Source organism: Rhyacophila brunnea, unplaced genomic scaffold (genome assembly GCF_057557595.1).
Source record: "Rhyacophila brunnea isolate RB1 unplaced genomic scaffold, BYU_Rbru_1.0 scaffold_11, whole genome shotgun sequence".
Classification (NCBI taxonomy): Eukaryota; Metazoa; Arthropoda; class Insecta; order Trichoptera; family Rhyacophilidae; genus Rhyacophila; species Rhyacophila brunnea.
This window is the reverse complement of record NW_028232763.1, coordinates 9,973,136-9,996,969: the sequence shown is the minus strand read 5'-3', so window position 1 is coordinate 9,996,969 and position 23,834 is coordinate 9,973,136.

Here is a 23,834-nt window from a genome sequence, read left to right as displayed (position 1 = left end):
AACTATAAAAAATCACCTTTTACGTTGATTGAAAAACTGATTTCATTCTAACAATTCTTGAAATACCTGACAAGAATTCATTCTTTTTCGAATAACTCTTAACATGGATATTAGAAAAAAAAGTTGGACTGAGTGAGACTTACGTCTTTCACTTTCCGGGTGAGTGCTTTATCCTCTAAGTTATCGATACATCTATAATTCATGCGAATTATCTCTTATATTTAGGCTTAAACTGAGGTATTCGAAATTCCGCCAATCAGGAGACAATCTTCTTTGTGATCAATTAAAGTAAATGACATTACTGCCTTAATTCAATAATTAACTATTGTATAAACTATTGTAATTCGTCACTGTTCTGGCAGAAGACACTAATTCGAAAAAATGAAATATTGAGTTAGTTATACCAAAATGTTCCTTATTTCAAACTTTAACGTCTGGAAACCTTCTTAATAATTAATAAACAGTCTTTATTTTAAAGTCATCCTTCTTACGATTACTTAATAAACTCACATGATAGAACCATTTCGAACATTTTAACAACTTCAAAGTCAAATTACTCAAAACCAGTTAGTGTGTTCTGCCAGAACAGAGACGGTATATTCAATAATAACAGACGTCTGGGCGCTAGCCACGTATTTATTATTGACCTTATTGTACTTATGAATAGTGAAATTTTTATATATTGTTATATTAAATATTGAATATACATAAGGTTTTAAGAATGTTTGATTGAACATAATATCTAGATTTTTTTCTAATACGTATGTTAATGAGGTTTTTCAAAATGTGGCACTAGATTTCAAAATCAGCCAAGTCCATAATGGAAGAATAGGAGAAAAACAGCTTTTTGTTTTCTGAAGTACATAGTCACAAGGGTGAAAGTTTATATTATTTCGATTATAGAATTTTTTAAATTAATAAGTTCCACATTTTGATAATGCAGAAATGTTAGAAAGCAGTAGTTCTTCAACAATTCACAAAAAAGTCAAAAATACCTGAAGGTGGACTTGGCTGATTTTGAAATCTAGCGACACAAATAATGTTATTTATAATCTAATGATATTTGAGACTTTCATGGTTGTTTGTTGTGGTAATAGATTTTTGGGTTTTTACCGTGAGCTCTTCCTCCTTTTTCCTCGACGTTTCGGACTCGTTGCAGTGGCCATTCTCAAGAGATAATATTGTTTGGATGAAGTATAGTGAAGGCAAACTCCGCTCTAAGTATGTCAAATGTTGGCAGTAGTTAAAATTGGCCAATAGTTAAAATTTGTCGTAATTAGTATGTCACCTTGTAGCATATTGGACAATGCGCACGGAGCCTAAACCCAAGAGATGCAGGTTCGATTCCTGCCGGGTTTCTTACTTTTTTCAAAATGATTTTTGCTATTGGTTATAATATATTTACTCAGAAGTGTTTTTCAAAAATATGTATGTTTAGAATTTTATGTTATGAGTACCAATTTACCTATAACTTCTCAGTTTAATATAGCTTTATCCAAATAAATATATTAAATTTATTTTCCGCTCTATAGTGCGCTTAGTTCTGAAATTGATATAAATACAAGACGAATTTAATTTAATTGTTTCTAAGACTCGGGGCATGGATGAATAGTATAATTAGTGCGCTCGTGCGGATGTACCCAATCGTAAAATGTGTCCTAATTTTAAATTGGTTGTTTTCTCCAATCGACCAGTTCTGTACTGCTAAACGTAAAGTTACCCTTGAAAATTTAGGGGTGAGCCGATGCTTTAACTTCAAAATGGTGCAAGGGCCAAATCTCTGATCCGAAAGGAAAATAGAACGTTTGGAAGAATTTATCAATGTCATTTATAAGAAAAGAAAATATATATTATTTGACGTACCGGACGATGACGAACATTGCGTACCTATGTGCTTTTTTTATTTTTTCATTGACAATATTCAATTTCATGTTCTTTTATAATACAATAACGTTTCGATAAAATTATAGGACGTTCTTACATATAATTTAACGTTACATAGTACTGTATTTTATAATGTAATAAGATTATAAGAAACAATTTGAACACTTTCTTCAGATTTTGAGCTGGATTAGGCACTAATATAAACGCTTACCCATATTTCTGTATTGGTCTACGAATACTGGTCATTAAAGGAATTGACTATCAGAAAATTGGATGTTTTCGAAAATGGTTGTATCGATTTAGGATGATGATTTTCTGGGCTGATCACATTACCAGTATGGAGGTTTTAAGACGATCCAAAAAGCCAATATTGTCTATAGCTACAACCAAGCGTAGAAATAATACATTCGTTGGCCATATTTTGCCATAAAGAAGTAGGGATTGAAAAAAATGGTATTCTTATTGCCACCGTATGTAACAATACTCATATGTGAGGTATGTCTGTATCAGAAGGCGATGAGTTTGTAAAAATGTACGTACCTATTCCATTAGAATACTATGTAGGTACTTAAGTGTTATACAAATGCATTCTACTAATGTAATCAAATACGCTTAATCAACAATCACTGCTGAACTTTTAATTACCTTTTAATTACAACATTTAAATAACACGTTAATTGTATCTAATGGCCAAGTACTCCAAACGCGCCAGTAACAGTGTCCGCACTAAATACATTTGATAATACAGATATTGGTAAGTAAATTTGGAATGTCTCAAAACAAACCCTATCATAATATGATTATATCTTAGTTTTATGTCTTCATACTATTTTTATATTAGTGTTAGTACCAATAGGTACCTATTATTGTGTAATAATTTTAATAAATGGCTATGTTGCGTCGGCTTGTCACTTGTATCGTTTTGAATTTGTAGCTTTCGATTAATCAGTTTCAAGGACAGAAGGGTGAATTTATACATGAGTAGGGGATGGCGTTGAGGGAAGAGGGACAAAGAGGGAAGAATAGGGGATTGCGTGTTGCTATGCACTGCTTAAGCCTTTGCTCATGTGTGCGTGCGTATGATTTAAGTATGCAGGTGTATGCGTAAACACCATGAGTGCAACGGAATTTCATTTCACCAAATCACATTATATTATTGAAATTAGAATTTTATGAATTAATATTTGTTAATTGAATTTATTTGAATCTATATCATGGTAACTGGGCGTATGTACGCTATTGAAAGCAGTACGGAAACACGAATGACCTAGATTATAGACACCTGAATTTGCTTGTAAAATTTGAATGCATTAGTGAAAAGATGAATTATTTAAACACTAAACTTTACTAAATTGTATTCCCATAAAAATACATCTTATTAATGTTTATTAAATATAATAAAATACGTAACACTGTTATAATGACATATAACATAAACGTATAAATAAATCAAAGTTACTAAAATATCGTAGTAAAAAGGTACAAGGAAGTATATCAAGTCAGCTAAATAACCTCGTCTTAAAAATTTATAAAATAACATCCATTTAAACACGTCCACATCAAAGTGGAATATATTATATCTACATCAAAAACAAATTGGGTCAACATAGCTATTAACCCGTCCAATTAGCATCACCAATCGCAAGTTAATTCTGCTTTTTAAAAGAGCAAACAAGTGATGGTCCCAATCTCTTAGATAGTTATCTTTAATTTACACTACAGAATTGTTGTCATTTTCACTAACGTGTCGACAGATATCTGCTTAAATATTTACAGAAACAAATAATATAAAACATTATACTGTATGCGGATGAGAAATTAATTATACTTATGTTTTAGGTACCTATATTGAAATATAAGTATTGCCCAGGGATCTCCGAAATAATGGAAACTGAAATACCTAACAGATGTGGCATAACAGGCAACCGATGTTAAGTGTGGAAGAATATAGGATAAACTTAAACATGTGTGAAGAATACGTCATTCTAAAATTCTCCTTTGTTCTGACAACTGCTCTCGGTTTATGCACTGACGCTTATTCTATATTGGTTATTCGAAGGTGGCAACACATACTATTGCACGTCTATAATGTATGGTTCATTTTCGTAGGACACTTACACTTTCAAAACCCTGCGTCAAAATGTAGTGTATTGGGGTATAGCCTATCGGAATTATATTTATTAATCTGTTCTGTGGTAATGTCTTTTATAAAATGAGTTTATCGCTTGGTATTCACCGTATTTATAGAACAATGTTTTACAATACGTTTTTCCCTCCCATGGTGAACGTTTGTATGTGCTAAACATATATATATATACATATATAATATAATTATTTTCAATACTGTGTAGTACGGGCTGGTACAGGAGTTTTGGCAAAGGGATCGTTGTTAAATGTCAAGTTATAATTAATTAGATGGGGTGGAAGTTTTTGTTAGAGAGATCTTTACTCTATCCGAATATATCTAACCGAAAAAAAATCTTTTTTTTTTAACGGTACATGTTCAAACACGCGCGTTAACATCATTTTACTCCCTACTTCAATTATAGTTTGTCAATTTATGGTTACGGCCTTATGTTGTAGCTTAACCACTGGGAAATGCCAAAAGAAATGGCGTATTTCAAAAAAACACTACCTTATTCTTAGGTCAATAATTATTATAAAGCAATCATTATTCGTAAGATGTTTATCACACTTGAATGGTCAAAAACATAGCTTTTAATGAGTATCTTTAGAATTATCTTCAAATGTGCTAATCTTGCCCATTTTTTGAATAATATAATGCCTAATTCTTGTCAAATTTGGGATCACAGAGATTATCAATATATTTTTTTATCGTAAATATTTTACTAAAATTATCTCGTCATAAATTATACTAATGGTTTTATAAATGCGTTTAAAAATTAATAAATGAAAAAAATCTTAACACCACTGCACAGTTATGTACTGAAATATGACTATATTCTAAAACATTAGAGCGAGAGGTTTAAAAGAATACTATTTTATGTAATAAAAATACTTTATGCAGTCACTAAATGTTTAAAATAAATATAAAGGAAAATAAGGCTTCAAAATTATACAAATAGATTATCTACAACGTTTAAGGTATGTCCAGGATCATGCTTTGAAAATAGAAAAAAAGCTCCATTTTGACACACGCTGAGCACGTCCGCATGGTTGAGAAAAATTAAAAATTTACTTAGAGTTTATACATATTATCATTAATATTGTTTTTCAGAATACAGTGACTGTAAAACGAATAAATTATACCATTAAATCAAACAGTACAAAAACACTGTACCTATATCAAAAATTATTTTATAAATTCAATTCACGTGCGTAAAAAAAATATCAGACCAAAATGCGTTTAATCCAGACGAGAGTACCTCTTCCATGGGTATCCCTCCATTTTGGCGGAAGTGAACACAAGTAGATAGTTTTGAAGGGCAAAAGGACACGAGAAAACGCGTAACCTTGAAATTATATCGAAAACGTGCCATATATATACGTAATATACGATATAAAAAGTATTATACGTATAAAACAACGGCAGGGGGCCGACTGCGTCTGTGTATTGGTGGGGATTTTTGGTTGGTGAAAGTTTTCAGTATTGGGTATTATAAATTATATTTTCATATTTAGTATGCTTTGACAAACAAAATAACCTTATTGAATATACATAATTTGAAAAAATCTCATGCATACACACTAGAAATAATTATAATTCTATGTATTAATAAATACTTTTCTTTGTACTTGATAGAAATACTGAATAAATATAGAATACTGAAATGTCATTTTGACATTTCATATTGATTTCCATAGTAACGCACGTATACATTAATAATTTAGTTGCTAGGACCCCCTTAGCAACCAATAGTAGTGTTTTACTTTCCACGCAAAACAGAATTAATTGAAAATGAATTCGATTCTGCTTAAAGATGGCGAAAAGTATTAAAAGAATGCATTGTCATCGTGTTCTGATATATTCTAAAAGTTTCAAATGTATAGATGGTCGGAAAGTTAGTTAAAAATCGATTGTAAGATTTGTACTGGATAAACAACCACCGGACACACAAGAATACGAGCTAAGAAAAACGTGATATAAAATAGTATATCTTAATTAAAATGAACTGAAGATAAAAATATTTAAGTATTTCATAAAAACCAGATTTTTAATCTGTAATATAAAAATCATTCATTCAAACAAAATATTCTCGATGGTAAACAACATTTGGTTTTCAATCGGTTTTCAATCGTCCAATACAAATCTTGGACAAACAAGAATACTAGCTAATAAAAACGTGGTAAAAATCATTTTGTAGAAAAAAATACGACACCCGACGGGATGTCATCAAATGATGAATATTCAATATATTACAGAATGTTACATTCTCAAATCTTGAGTCTTATTCGTTGAATAAAAAAAAATGTTTATTAAATAACTTTATATTGAGACAAAAACATCGTAAGTAGCCAATACAAATTAATTCTCAAGTTATCAAGAATGCAACGCCTTTCTTTACTATATTTATTTAGTAGATACTGTTACAATAATCAAAGAAAACGCCCACATACAATATATTATATGACAATGACGTGTTACGACATGTTTATCATTGTTTTATATAATATGTTAATATTCATTTAACTCATTCTGACATACTCGAACGTCGTGCTTATCGATTCAATAAGTAAAGAAACTAGGAATTTTCAAATTTCTTAGTACTCACATAAAGTATGATTTTTAAAACTTGTTTTGATTTAATTTTTTATTTTGCGTTTTTTGAAATTATGAAAATTTACATTGAAACCTAGCCGTAATTAATAGTAGTTAGGTACTTAGGAAACAATAAAATTGTAAATATTACGTACGTCGTCAAAACGTCAAAATATAGTTGATTCAAGAATCGTAATTATTATAAAAGGTATTGTCATTATTTAAGATCGATTATTTCGGAAGGTAGATCGACGATACTCATGTTTTTGTACAATGAAAACCGATCACGAGTAACATATTAGTGATGATTTCAAATCAATAAAACCATTAACACAAAGTCATATTTTTTTTAAGAACGTTGTGAATATTTTTACATAATGTATTTTCACCGCGATATTACCACCTCTGTATCGAAATTAAAAGTTTATAGGCGGGAAATATGCGAAAACGTCGTTGACAGTTTAAAGAACAGTAAAGTTATATAACTTATCTTTCTACATATCCGTAGACCCATTTACATTCTGTCTATACTGGCATGTATCAATTTTATTATTTTCTCACCGATACCAACGGTTAGATGTGAAATTTAATGATGCTGCGGGCCCCCAGGTCAAAATTTTTGGCGAGCCCCCTACCTATCGCTAAGGTTAAGGGCAGTGTGATGTTCTACAGTAGTGTTCCCCAACTGGTATTCCGTGGAATCCCAAGGTTACGCGAGGTAAAATTAGGGGTATTTCGTCTATTTTTTTCTTTGTATTTTTAAATAAATCTAGGATTATTGAGTTGTAGGCACTACTTGGCATCATATTATGAAGCACTGATCACGACCCCCTTTTGTTGTAGTCAAGTAACTTGCGAACCTTCATCATATTGGAAAAATAGTCATTGTCATGAAATACACTAAAAATAACTATAAAATAAAATTTTACACTTAACTTGTCATTTAATTATATCAATCGTCATCATATTATTACACTCAATTACATCGCACAGTCATTTTAAATGGTATTATTTATTAAGGCCATGCATTAGTTGAGGCACGGTCTAAAAAGATCGTTGCTAGGCGATGCGCGGACTGCGGGTCGCGGGTGCAAATGACACCTGTCAAACGAAATATTATTTTTCATATAAATCCAACATACGTTCATTTTATGTTCTGTTTATTGTTCTATTAGTAACAATAATAATATATTCATTGACATGTTTTCTTTTTAAAGTAAATGGGTAACGTTTTTAGTCATCTTTACACGATTTTAGAATTAATTGACCCGTCGCCATCACGCAGCAAAGTGACGTGCTTCTGGCTCGAGATTCTCTCAGTGAATGGCAGCGAGTCCAAAATTTCGTCGCGCCTACAGTTGGAAATTATTTGGCGTTTCACTGATGCGTCACCTTAAGTAAAACAGCGCGCAAGCGACTTTTTTTCAATATTACAGCAAATCATGCACAGTAAAATGTGGTCAATACAGCATAATGTGGTGTATGGTTATCTTACTTAACTGGTCGAATCACCGCGCCGGGCTCCCAGGCTAGAGCTCTGTCAACCTCCCCCCCCTTTGTGGGGGCCATGATGCTGTGTATAGTGCGGCTAACTTGTGGATGTGCTTGTTAAATAGGATTTTTTTCGACCAAGTCCGATCTTAATAACATCATAGTGATAGTATGGACCTCCACATACCTTTTTATTTGTTTTTACGAGCAATTGATGTCAGCTAGGGAATCCAATCCCGAGCCAAAATTCTGATCCCGGGATTTCGGGATTACAAATTGATAATCCCGGGATCCCGGGACTGGCCCGGGATTGGCATTTTTTCCATAGTTAATACATTTTTTTATATTGACAAATAACATTGATAAAATCGGTCAAAAATAAATCTAGTATAATTTATACTATTTAAGACATTTTTACACAACGTTTTCATTAGCTCGTATTCTTATTTGTCCGGTGGTTGTTTGTCCGGTACAAATCTTGCAATCGATTTTTAACTAACTTCCCGGCTAGCTAGACATTTGAAACTTTTAGAATATATCAGAACACGATGCCAATGCATTCTTTTAATACTTTTCGCCATCTTTAAGCAGAATCGAATTCATTTTCAATTAATTCTGTTTTGTATAGAAAGTTATTTCAGAAAAATCCGTAAAAAGTTAAAGACTATTATTGGTTACTAAGGCGGTGGTCCTAGCAACTGAATTATTAATATATACGTGCGTTACTATGGAAGTCAAAATGAAATGTCAAAATGACATTTCAGTATTTTACATTTGTTTGTTTGTTTGTTTTTTTATTTAATTCATATCAAGTACAAGTTTGAGCATATTTAGTATAATAATTCAACAGAAAATTTAAAAACGTATATAAAAGTTCTTTTCATCTTGTAATTATTATTGTTATTTATGTTAATTGTTCAATCTTGAAAATACATAAGTTTAATGGAGTAAATAATATTGTAATATAAATAATAATGTGAATTTAATATGCGATTGCTGTTTCTGGTAGTAAAGACTTAATTAATGGGTTAGCTAGATTTAAAATAGTAAAGCAAATCGTGGTGTATGGCCTTTCCGCTTCATAAATCTAATTAATCAGCCAAATATGAATCTGCCGTAAAACTTATAAGATCATGGTGGAATTACTTTGTTAAAAGTGCGAAGAATTGTTTTTTTCCAATCTTTCTCATTTTTATTGATTTATGTGAAAAAATAAAATGAATCGGCAACATACATATGGGTATAAATCATACTTCATTCAAACTCAGTTTATTTCTAATTTAGTTATTTGTTATTAAAGGTATTTTTTCTGTTATATTTTAGTTTTTATTTTATTTTCCATAAAAATTGATAAAAAATCAATCCCGAAATCCCGGGATTATGTTTACCAATCACGGGATTCATAGGTATCGAAAATAGCCGGGGATTGGAATCCCTAATGTCAGCCACTTGCTCAACCTGTCCATACTATACTATGACTGATACACAAATTGAAAAACAATAATTATGTACGCCAGATCCAGGATTCGAACCTGGGACCCCCGAGGCTATAGGCCGACGCTTAATCCGCGCGGCCATCGTATAGGTTTAGTCTATAATTATTTTTATTACTGAAAAATATTTACTATTACTTCAGAATATACTTATCTGTGCCATTATATAATTTATAGTGTCATTGGTAATTAAAGATTTTTTTCTATTTAACGTTATCTACTTTACTTTATAATAGGATTTTTTCCGACCATGTCTGATCCTAATATGATCATAAGGGCCTCCACAGAGTAGAGGTGTGTATTAACAGATTTTGTTTTTTACGAGAAATGGATGTCAGCCACTTGCTAAACCTATTAGGCCCATACCCTGACTCACACACAAATTGAAAAACAATATGTGTACTTGCCAGACCCAGGATTCGAACCTGAGACCTGAGAGAGAGTGGGTGTACTGTGTATTATTTTGCATTGCAATATAACTGTTTTTCCAAACAAATACCTACATACGTTTATACATATTATATACATATAAAGCTCAGCTGAAGTATATAGTATGTGTGTAATGATATACCTATTAAATACATCACAATCACAGCAGTCGGTATATTATTTGAACAGAAAATATTGAAAAGACTGAATATTCAATACTGTGTACCTATCTATTTTCCCACCTATAATGAAAACTGTAATGCATATTAGTAGATACATACATTTTTAGCAATCCAAGTATTGAAATGCTGTGCAATCGAACGATCAGAGATCCTTGATTTAGAATAATGGGCCTGCCAACAACAGAGATCAAGGTTGTCTGACTCCTCCTCCCCCTGGGACTCTTCCCCACCACCCTGCGGCAGTCCCGATGCACTTTCCGTGCATTATCATAGACACCTCATACTTAATATTCAGTATAGTGCATATGGTAGGGTGACCACGACTACTTGACGTTATTAAGTATTTTTATTTATTTTATATTATCTTTACTTGGACTCGATGTATATATATTTAACCTGTATACGTCATTTTCGACTATTTACCATGTTACTAGCCAATAGACTTGACATTCTGCTATAATATGCGATATTTATTTTGTAGGATTCCGCCTGAGCTCAGTCGGTTACATGCCTCCGAGTACAACACACAATATGCATTTCACACTCATGCACACAAGTCTAAATTAACCCATTGTCGAATTCGGTGTTGGTGGGTGATCAGTGAAACACGTGTGAACACGCTTTACTTTATTTGATTAAAAATCACAACGCTAATTTTAGACTTGTAAGTGTGTAATGCGCGTGTGTTGCACCCAGGGGCCTGTGACTGTCTCAGGTGGACCCCTACATATTAAAAATTTATAGCAAAAAACTTTTAACGTTATAATTTTTGGTCTCGATATAATATGGTTATTTTTGATAACTTTATTTAATCAACGGTCTTAAAGCTCGATGTGAACACCATCAAATGTAGGTACACATTAAATGGTCATTTATTACAACAAAAGCTCCAGTCCACGGGTGGGGAACTTTTTCTTATTGCAAGACTGCATTAATTACGTTATAACCTAATAAGGCCGTATTTTAGAATCTTCAATTAGGGGCGCCTCAAAATGTACACCATTTTATAAAAGTCTAATGGATAATTATTATGCAACTAATATAAAAATTACGAAATTTAAAACGCTTATTGATAATGAATGAAATAGTTTATTACATATAAAAACGTTTCGGCGATTTATTTTCGTTAATTAATTAGTGTAAGCAAAATAAATCGATTTTTTTAATAATTATTATAAAGTGAACTAACCATTTTAACGACTTTAATCTCATTGCATTTTGTATGAAATTATTACAATAGAAAAAAGCATATTAATAAAAGTAAAGGAATGTGTCACAGGACAGTAGAATTCCGATAGACTATACACAACATTTTGACGCAGGGTTTTGAATGAGTGAGTTTCCTACGAAAATGAAAAACACATTATAGATGTGCAATAGTGTGTATTGCAACCTTCAAATACACCAACATTGAATGAGCATCAATGCACAAACCGAGAATAGTTGTCAGAACGAAGGACAAGCGATAGTTGAATTCAATCAAAAGGTTGCATATGAAAGCTTACACCTCTGCTATCGCATATACTTATAGTATATCGCTGTTCAAAATCACAATTTTCCCAGTTTGGGTTTTTTAGTAAGGTTTTGCAAATACAGTCGCACTTGGTTATTACGATCACGGATATAGCGAGATCTCGGATGTAATGAGAAAACATTAGTTTACATTTTAGTTTATGATTTTCTCCATACATTTATTCACTGTTATAACGAGCAACTTATCGGATATACCGAGCTAAAATATGGTCAAAATTTTTCTTAAAACTGTTAATGTGTTGATCGTTTAAAAAAAATTCGACCCTAAGCAATAAAATCCGACCGGACAGGATGCCGCCGGGATCGCATTACGTTTATGACACTAGTTAAGTGTCTAAGCACCTACCTAATTGGTGTTTTCGCCGAATATTGAAAAAGTATCCACGCATATGGTTGAAATAAGTAAAAAATACAAGGTTTGTGAAGTCACAAGGTACCTACCAGCGTTCATTACAATAAACAACTTGTTTTATAGTTTATGAATACCATGCTTGTTTCGGGGATTTTGGTTTGGGATGATGGTTTTCAGTTTTTTATTTTCGACTTTTTGTGTTATGTGACCCCGCTCATTTAAAAATACCTATTTTCTGATATAACGAGCAAATTCAGTCGGTCCCACCTTCCTCGTAATAACCAAGTTCGACTGTACAACCATGGTCACCGTATGTATAGCGGATATGCGAGTACGCGACTAACTCATTTAAATGCATCCATTGATCGCCAACGTGCGAGGAGCGTGGGCATAAATAATAATTCAAGCGGAGGCCTCTGTACTAATTGCATTATGCTGATTGAGCAACCATATTATACATTGAATAATATTTATTATTCTGAGGACATCATTGACGGATCACATTAATGAGAATTGAATTTTTTTACATTTTTGAAAAAAAAAAACGTTTTTTTTTTAAATTAAAGGAAATTAAATTTTGTGTCTCAAAAGCGTACGTGATTGACAGACGCAGTCATTGAGTGTGTTTTTTGAAATTTTATTTTAAGTAATGTTTTGAATTATTTTTGTTTTCCTGCTTCTATTTTTTGTTTGTCCTCTTACTTAAATTAAAAATAATCATATTTTTTTGGAATTTGTGTTTTTACGCTGATTTTTTTTTTAAATTTTCTCGATATCTCGAGAATTTTTTTTCTGGAAATCGCAAATCTCGAGAATTCAAAATTTCATCATTTCGGGAAATCCCGAATCTCGAGATTGAGATTTTCTCGGGAAATACCTAACTCTAGTTATAACATAGCCGCCGGGTTTGTTTTATGTTTACCATGTCCTAGTCGAGACGATTTTATATGTGTGACCTGGCTCATGGTCCACGTGCCAGATATAGGTCGAAAATTAAGAAATTCTGGTATGATTGGATTCTAATAAACTTTGTAAAAAAGATATAAATGACATTAAGAAGTACTTATCGTAAAAAAATATTATAGTGTGCCTGCGTCGATTCATGTAATTCTTTTGACATACTATTTTCCAACATTCAGATGGCCTCTGATGATCGTGTTGGAAAGTGTGATAGGCAAAAGTGGTAGAGGAGGAACGCCGATGAGGTAGAGTGATCGGGTGAAGGAATTTGTTTGAAAACCATCAGAATATAGAGAAAGATTACGTAGTATTCAGCAGTATTCCAAGGTTATCACAATCACCAGCTATTATAATGACGACAGGAAAGAGTATCATTGACTTAAGAGAGTCATGGCTAATAAAATGTAAACAAGATTGTTAACAAATTAATATGAGTTGGTATAGGGTTAATATCGACGAGATGGTGTATCTAAGTGAAGAATTCATTAACAGACCCATATCATATCTACGGCCCAGTGCTTCCCAAACTCATGGGTCACGAAATATATTATTATAATTATAACAAAGCAAGTTCTTTGCACTTCATAACAATCTATTGATATTACAATTTACAATAGTGTTTGTCAGATATATCAGTACCAACTCACAACTTTATGACGATTTACTTTTCTGTCGGATTTTTTTTTCGGCAGAGGGTCGAAAATTATTGTTTTCGGAATTTAGGGGTCGTGCGCTATGCAAGAGTTTGGGAAGTACTGAATTACGCCATAATACTAGCAAACATCGCATAAAAAAACATGAGCAGAATATAGTGTCAAAAAATAATAAATCTTGTAAGGAATTGGGTTGTGGTGTTTCAAATAAAACATTGTTTATTTTTTAATAATTTATTCCCATTACTTTAATAATGGTTAAATTATATTATTTATAATAAAGGTAATATTTATTTCCCAAAGTTAATTACATATGATAGTAGTTTGTATTTTAAGAAAGTATGTGTAGTAGGTAAGTTTTAATTTACCATTATTTTCAACAATTTATGAGTTAGGTATTCAAAGCCTTGGTAATAATCATAATAATATTATAGTTAGTTACATTGCAATAAAAGCCAAATGTTCTACGCCTAGACATTATAACAAAAGTAACCTTAAAACATACACGAAACATTAAGATTTCTTGAAACATAACTTTTATGTGAAATTTAATTTGACTGCATATATGAAATAAAATGGTATGATATCATAATTATCATAGTTGAAAAGTTCTTTCAATTGTCAGTACATAATGAATTTCACATATAAGAAATAAAATATTAATAATAATATATTGTAAAAAAAAGATAAAATTGGCTAAATAATATGTCGTCGAACTTATGTTCAGCGTGATTCAAACTAATTAAAAAAAACTTATTTTTAACATTTCGATTTATAAATAGAACAAAAAAAATAATCCTTAAAAACTCAACTTAATTAACTAAATAATGAAAATTTTCAGATTATAATAAGTAATAATTGTATTGTTTAGTATTTTGGCCAATAACACATTTACAATCTTCGTCTTAAAATTTAAAAGCGAAAATTATTATAAATATCGAAGAAGTTGAAGCGATGCAGTAATAGTGTAAAATTTAATTATAAGGGATAAATAGTTTAAAAGGTTACAAGCCTATAGAATCCGTCAGGTAAATTCCAATCCCTCGAATTTATTTATGACGATTAAATATGAGTTGCTAAGTTGTAATATTTTGAAGCGATTATCAATAAAATTATTAACCATAAATTTAACCAAACATAGAAAACATTGGATTTTAAAATCATTAACATAATATTATAAGATATTTTTAGTTACCTACATAAATACGAAATCGCAAAATTGTAACTTGTGAAAATCTGGCGTGTTCGGATAAATTTTATTTACAGTTTATATGCAATGATCATAATATAAAATAAAATAATTAAGTTATGCTCAACGTGGAACTAGTTATATTTTATTTATACAGCGTTTTTCAAATTGATTTTTACAGCTCTTTATGGTATTAAAGTAATCTTATCCAAATGTTGAGTGGAAAATATAATAATTTGAAAAAGTTTAACCCGAACACCATCCAAATTATGTTATATTATGTTGCAAATAATTTTTTGTCAAATAAATCAGGGATTAGAATTTACCAACAGTTAAAATAATGTACAATTAAAATTTAGGAGAAAATTCATAATTCTAAACAATTTACCATTCATATAATTAACATACAATACTCACAGGAAAATGTTTTAAAAAAAGTGTTTACAAATGTACCGGCTTGTGAAATTAAAATAGGTTTAATTAATAAATTGATTTTGCAAAAGTTTTTTTTTTTTAATTTTTATCGGGGTTTAAAAGACAAAATGGATAGTAAGAATCCAACAAAATGATTTATTTATTAAGTATATTGGATTTTTAATATAAAGGTGAGCATTGTAGATGAATTAAACATATGGCAATAATATTTTCACTTGCTTTTTTCTAATCTGAATCAGCAACAGATTGATTCGCCATTTTTGCTGACGTCATTGTAATATCTTTGTACAGTATTGGCTACATACTCAACAATTCGGTACACTGCAAATCACGAACCTGAACAGTCGAAATGAATAAAACAATTTATTTGCATCCACGAACGACTGCCCTCGTCTCCCATTTACTTAGTAACAAGATCAAATTAAAAACGAAATTGGACTAAATAACAAGAAAATATTCATTTGTACTTTAGGAGATAGATGTATAAAAGATGAAGCGACTAGTTTGCCATTTTTTAAAATTCCTTTCTTATTACCGAGTATAGACAAGCGGTGAAATAAATAACGATACATTATGGCTTGTATATACGTTAATATTTTATTTTTTTATAGAATTCCAGAATATATCAACTCACATCGGTCATAAACAATACAATTAGTATTCTTTCTTTATTGATGTGGATTTGTTTTTCATTTGAACATTGTTATTGACTATTGTACAACCCATTTGTATTTTTGTTATTTTTGTATCCTACTCAAGTGATAAATTATAAATATTGTGCTATAAACAAAGAATATCTATATTGAGGGAAACAACCGATTTTTAATTCAAACTGTCGTTATTACTTTCCTTTGGCCAATCACTGGAGATTAATTATTTAAACTTTATGAAATAATCTTGTTGAATCAAAAAAAATACACATTAGGGAACTGTCAAGTCTATGATAATAATTCGTATTATTTATGATTGAAGATTATACCCACTACACAGCTAGATTTTAATTTATTCGTATTTTTACCTACAATAATTGGAGGGTTCAGAGGTCATATTTTTCGTAATACATTTATTGAAACATAATATATAAATCATATTTATAAAAAAATACATTTGCATCTACAGTGCAAATACATTGACAGTGCAACCATCTCTGAAGTCGTAGTCGGGTTCGATATCACTTGGGTAAAAAATAAATGTAAGTTTGTTTTTACAATTACGTATTACAAAAAGTCTATTAATTTAATCTGTACTTTTTTGGGACCCATGTGTTATGCATAATGTACTTACTTAACATTTGGGCATGATTGCATGAACTTACTAGTTTACTGAATGACCTTTGGACCCTCAAATTAGTTCGTAACTGTATAAAAGAATGCATTTAAACCTTATTTATGTTCGTAAAATTAGTATGTCACAACACCAAGCTGGTATAAAAACAGTAAGCCTAAACTAACTGCGAAAAACTCTTCATAAGAGAAAACTTACAATCTAATTCCATTCCGTTTTATCAAATTTCCGTAATCTTATTTTTCGAAACAATTCTTAGTTTAATCCTTACGACCTATTCCCAGACTTATCATTAAAGTATAACAAACTTTCATTTCAATATAACCATTTTCTTTCGTTTCATTTCACAAAATGCTTTCATATATATTATAGAATATAAATTCACATTGACTTTTCGAGTAATGAAGAAAAATATTGATTTCGCCAGTAAAATTAGAGCTCTTGGTGCTTATATTCAAAATATCATAATACTTTCCATAAGACGTGTCTTAACCATTAATTATATATTATCAAAAAATCTCTTTGCTTAAATATCCATCTCAATATCACTTCTATATTATCGACTTTCTCTCTCTCTTTCTCTTTTATAAAATCTGCAATTCCATTCGCATTGACTCGTTTAGAAAAATACAAACAATTGACAATTTACAAAAATATCAGCAATCGATCAATAATTAAATATTTATTCATCTGTAATAAAAAAAACAATCTTAATTCATAATAGAATTGTTACTTTTTAAATTAAATCTAGTGTACTTCGTGCTCTTAGAAATACTCACAGAAAATAATCTCTGTGAGTTATTTACACCCAGACAATAAATACAGCGAGATAAAACAAGGCTGCCCGCCCACTAGGATGGCTAGTAATAGTGTGGTTGTGACTAGTCATGAGCGGGGATCCTAAATAAGATTTCTAAGAATTGGAATAAAATAAAAATGTAGGTAGGTATTTGATTTTTGCAGTAAATACTAACAATCCAGTACGGAAACCAAAAGCCTTCACATTAATAGAACACGATATTTTTATTAACTTGACCCAATATTATTAAAAACACACATCGGAGAAAACTGTCATTTATTTGATAGAAATCTACATGTTTATTTTGTAAGATCAAACGTATTGTTTTTAAAATAATAAAATCTCGCTATACTTTTTGTCAGCAATCTTATATTTACATATACCATACACACTAATATACTTTAATGAAGTCGCAGCAGAAATAGTATTATCATGAATAAGCCAAATTAATAAAAATAAGAACTAGACTTGACTTTTTTTATAGTAAATACTTATAAATAATTTTGAAAACTAAAAGGATTTACATTAAAAAATACCCAAGTAAAAATATATTCATTTTTATTAATCCTCATGGTTTTAATGTGAGCAATATATAATTTATATATTTACCTTCCGAATTCAATATTTTCTCGATACAGCCGTCGAAATAACCCTTTTCGTTCACATCTAAATGCTAATTCTTTCCATAAAAAGATTTTGAAAATACATGGAAAAAGAACAAAACCTTTTTCACAATATTATAGATTCTAATGATTTTTTTATGGTTGATTAATTAGGAATTTGTTTCGCACGAGTAATAAATCCGCCGCGTCGCCTTTTTTCTCAAATTGGACGCGAAATAATTAACTTGCAACTTGTCCTAACATAATTATCACTACAATATAATATAAAATGTTGAAAATAGTTTATCCTAAAGGTATAAAGTTTTTTTTATAATAGAAAAACTACAGTAAGTATTACTAAACATTCACACAAACACACGCACTTACATTTATAATATATATATATATATATATATAGTTTTATCGTGGTAACACGTAGACAAGTTTAAAGTATTAGTAATATTAATAAAAAATTAAATTACGTTGCACGAATTTTACAATAAAAAAAAAACTTTCATCTCCGGGGTTTTTCAGAATCACACTGGATTAAATGTTTTTAGGTATTTAAATTATGTTAATACAATTATTTAATTACGCGGCTTTATTCACCATTACAACAAGTAGGCAAATGTGCTTTTCTTAAAGAGGATTTTTTTATATTAAATTTAGAAGTGCAAAAATTTATAGGTCGTTCAGGGTAAGTGCGTTATAATACATCGATAAAATATTAATAATTATCATGTGTCTTTCTTATATTATTATAATAATAAACACATTATTTATTTTAATTTAAATTTTAAAATATTGATTGAATTTTAGTATAAAATACTTTTATCCTACCAATCGATAAATACGATTAAAATACAGCTATAACATCTTGACACAAATTAATTAACATCTACGTGCCGTTTGCTAACATTAAATGTAATTATCGCTTTCAGATACACGACCGAGTTTGTAGAATTTCAAAAACAATTAAATTTACAATAATTAGTGATGTAGAGTATTATGGACACCTACTTACATTACAAAAAAAAATCCGAAATACTTATTAAAAAATTTAAAAACAATCTTACATACAAAACGACTACCGTAGTTAGTACACGCTTACCCTGATGAACCCCCACTTTTTTTTTTCATACAAAATTATTAAGATTATGATTTCTTCGCTTTATATTTTTACCAGTAAATCACATTATTTTCAGTGGCTACATTTTTGTTTTTACCCATAATGAAAAAATAGAGATCTATCAAATTTTGGCGAATGATAAACAGTTCATTCTAGTCCAATCATCTTCCACAGTTTACATTTTATTATTACGTAATAATATTTTTTCAAGTCAAATTTTTCGAAGTTAATTTTTTATTAATCCATACAAAAACGTTGCGTTATTTTTTTTCTTATGCAATATATAAACAGCCTTGTTCATTTATTCCTGACATTTCGTTCTCAATTTTTTTTTTTTTGGTTTTCTTCGCTTAATGATTATTTTTACATAATAAAAGTATTACAAAAAACTTACCGCAAGTATAAAACGCCTTATTCAAAATATTACAAATCGATCATTTTTATTAATCATAATAATTATTACAAAATGTGTATGCGAATTTTAAAAATATTGATTGCTTAGTATGTATCTACTTAATAAATACATATTGTTTATCAAGACGTCCATATTAAGTTAATTACAAGGCCAATAGTAAAAACTACAGGAAGCACGAAGAGGGTTCTAACTGACGAATTTACTGACGAATTTAATCACGAAAACGCTATTAATACTAATTTTAATTACATACAAAATCCGAATTAAAAAAAAATATACAAAAATTCTTCGATTCAGTACTGTGTGCGAGGGACCTTATTTTTTAAATTTACTTCCGGTAAACTAGGCAGTTATATTAATACATTTTTTTAATGTTATTTGATTTTGAATTAATAGTATTCTAATGTCGTTTTAATTAATTTACAGTATATCTCGAAGTCATCAACAAGGATATTGTAAATTATTACTGAATGAAAGTTGTGTATAATTGAGGTATTGTTTTGATTTTTTTGTGCGTTGAATTTGAAGGCACACGAAGCTGCCGCTTATAAAATTATTTTTCGCCTTTTTCCGACGTCGAACCCTCTTCTTAACTTATTGCAAAAATTTCAAGAAAATCGCGTATCAAAATATATAATATGTCATTATGTTTCGAAAATGTTTGAAAATCACACTAAATCTACGACAAAACCCCTTTTCCGTATACTAACCATAGATTTTAAAGCGTTTTAAAGTATCTATTTTTTAAATATTCCAATATACATGATACTTACGTACCAATATATAGATGGAATATTAAAATATTTTTATTGGTATTCACTATCTCTTGATTCAAGGGCTGATTTGATCCTTTCTGATTTATCAAAGGTGAAAATTCAATTTAAAGTTTATGTAATATTATTTCATTTATTAAATGAGGAACTGAGAAATTAAATTATCCAAGAGCTAATTTGTATTTTTCTTAAACCATTAACCTGTTACATTTTTAAATCTTTTCTAACGTGGTTTTGTGTGTTTACTTTGACCCCCCTTTAATTCTCAAGTTCCTCAATTACAATAATTTTCATTGCTCAAAATTTTCTGATGTTACCTACATAAATAGAAATCCCGTCGAATACTAGATGATATTATTAGTCGATATTTAGAAGAAATATAGCATTTAATGTCTTTTTAGGTGCAAATACAAAATTTGACAATTTTCACCAGGTAATCATTTGACGTTTCAAAGTTTTCATTTTATTTTGAGACCAAGTTGGTCCTCTAACCAGCCTTATTACTACCGTACTATTATACTGTTACTGTGTAACTCATATTATGATGTTTTAATGACAATAATATTCAATGGGCTATTTTCAACATTATTACATCAATAAAAACTGTAGTTCTTTTTACAAAATAATATTGAAGATATATATATATATATATTAGAGATTATAATATCTAAAATGGGCGGTTTTAAAAGTACAAGTGTTACATGTAGAATAATTAACTGCAACGATTATATTATGATGTATTTTCACCCAAGTTAAATTCATAGATAGCAGAGTTAAGTATAACTCCTCTATGCCATCTCTTAGTAATAGTTTAAAAAACGATTACGCAAAGTATCCGACAAGAAGTTTTTAGAAAATATTTACAAACATATTTGTTAAATTAGTCCTTTAATAAAAGTTGTTGAAAAGACTAAAAAAAATATATTTCTTATAAAAATACTTCAGTAAAAGATGACAATGTTTAAATTAGCCTGTTGAAAATTAATACAAACACGTTTTACCAGTGAGTAACGTATGGTCGGGTGGTGGCAATTAAATTCGATTTTATGTTTAAAATGTTATATATATAGTTACGTTTTAATAGCGCCTATACGAGCAGTCGTAATAATTGATAGACTTATACGTATATTACGATAATGTCCATGATTTGATAATCACGTAAAAGCTCGCTTGAAACTTGTTATAGTTTTAATTTTAAAACATAAAATAATGTAAAGTGTTATTTAATTATTTTTTGAAAAAAGAATGTTTCAACCAATGACGGTTCAAGAAATTTATTATTAATTTTCATATTTCATACATTCGTCCCTTTCATACGTATAGTAAATATATTAAAAAGCATATAGGAATGAATAGATATTTTAATTAATGCAAGGATTATAATATTATCGTATTTACCATTGCGTTACAATATCGAGGAAAAATTACAGAAACACGAAGAATTTTTATGTGGTGTAATCTTATATGTATTGAAAAGTTTCAAAATTAATATGTGCAAGATAATTACTCAATATTCTGTGGTATTCAATATTTTAAATTAATAATAACTGTGCTTTGGAATAATTAATTTATCAATATGTATGGATATGTCAAATTCTGTGTAATGTTTGCAGTTGTATTTAGTATTTTCATATTCACTGTATGATTCCATGAAATCACTACTCTTTACGAAAGCATTTATTTATTACAGAAAGTTTGTAAATATACAGAAAAAAAATATTTTTACAAATAAAATTGTAAATTATAACATAATAAATAGTATTTATTGTTCTATCTTGGGATTATTATAAGATTTAGACAAAAAAATGTTTATACTAGTATTACTTCGTTTTTTTAATTTTATAAAATGACTTTCGATAGGGGTTGGCTACATTCCTCTTTAACAATTATTATTATTATAGGTTCTGATATTTTCATTTGTTATTTTGTTTTATAAAATTTGCAAAAGTAACAAATTTTTGTACTTCAAACGCGATTCACTAAACTACACCACAATAAATACAAAAGTAACTAATTTGTGTGAAATAATGATATATTTTAAATGAATTAACGTAATATTGGATATCTATAAAAATTAGCTAAAGTAAAATAAACGCAGTGTTTCTTCACTGATTACAATACCTTTCAAAGTTTACATTCGTAAAATTGTTTACCATTACTACATTTTGCATGTATCCTAACAGCATACATAGAAAAGGTTATTTTGTTGGTAGTTACTATGAAAAATTCATTATTTTAAGTAAACGTGAACAATAAAATTTATTCAAGAGATAAGTAAAAATGTGGTGGCTAGGTAGAACTGTGTTTTACGATAATTTGGTTGTATGTCGAGTTAATTTTTCAATTTATTATTATTTTTTTGTTTGTACATAAGATTGCAAGAGGTCAAAGGCTTTTCAAAATTAAATTTAAAAAAAACATTTATTATTATTTATTACATTTATCATTTTTTGTATTCATTAATGATAAATGTTGAAATAAAACTGTGTTTTCAAATTAAATTTTCAAATGAATCTTTATAGATCCTCATTTGAACATTAGTTAGCGATTTGTAAACGTATGCTTTAAGAAACGTTTGTATTTATTATTTTTCTTTGAAAACAACCATTTTAATAAACTGTAAATGAATTTTCTATTACGAATATTTACATTTAATATTGTTTTTGGAAAATTTAATAGGTATTGTTGTTATAATATTGAAAAATTAATTTAAAATGAGGTGAATGGCTTTAATTAGTATTAGATTTTGTATGGTCGCCATTTTAATAATTTTATCATCACATTACTTTAGTGCGTATATTTCTTGTTATTTAAATTGAGGTAAACGTAGGTATTTCCATTTATATGCAAGGATTTGTAATGTGGTAATTTTTTTTTTGTATAAAAGTGCAATTTGACTATTTTTATATATTTTATTTTATATTTACACAGATGATGTCTCATAAAATATGTAGGTATAAATCTAAAAAATTTACAAAAAAAAAATCTGCCAGAAGTATTTTTTTTATAAATAGATTTTTTACAAAAAGATCCCGTAAAGTTTTAAACACAATACGATAAATATTATATTTGGTCTTTAAAGAATTCGACTATTTTAAATAAATTATTTTGATATGCAGGATAAAAATATTACACGAAAAATGCAAAACCCCAAATTCTCCACAAACCGTAATTATAATAATAATAATAGAATGATTTATTTGTACGTATCCTTCATCAGATGAACTCTGCTTTAAATTTTAAATTTTTCCTAAAACATTAACATCTGCTCGCACTTCATTAATCTTTATCTTCTAAATATTTATACACATCTATTTCCATTAATAAGTATACATATAAAGTTATAACAGATTAAATATAATATATGAACGAGCAATAAGGGTTAATATTTTAATGTAATAATCCAAATAAAGAAAAAATACGATTAAAAATAATGTGGAGAAATGGTGCTTTGCAATAATTCTATACAGCAAACAAAATCAACTAAGCAGAAAAAAATTAAAGATCTTTT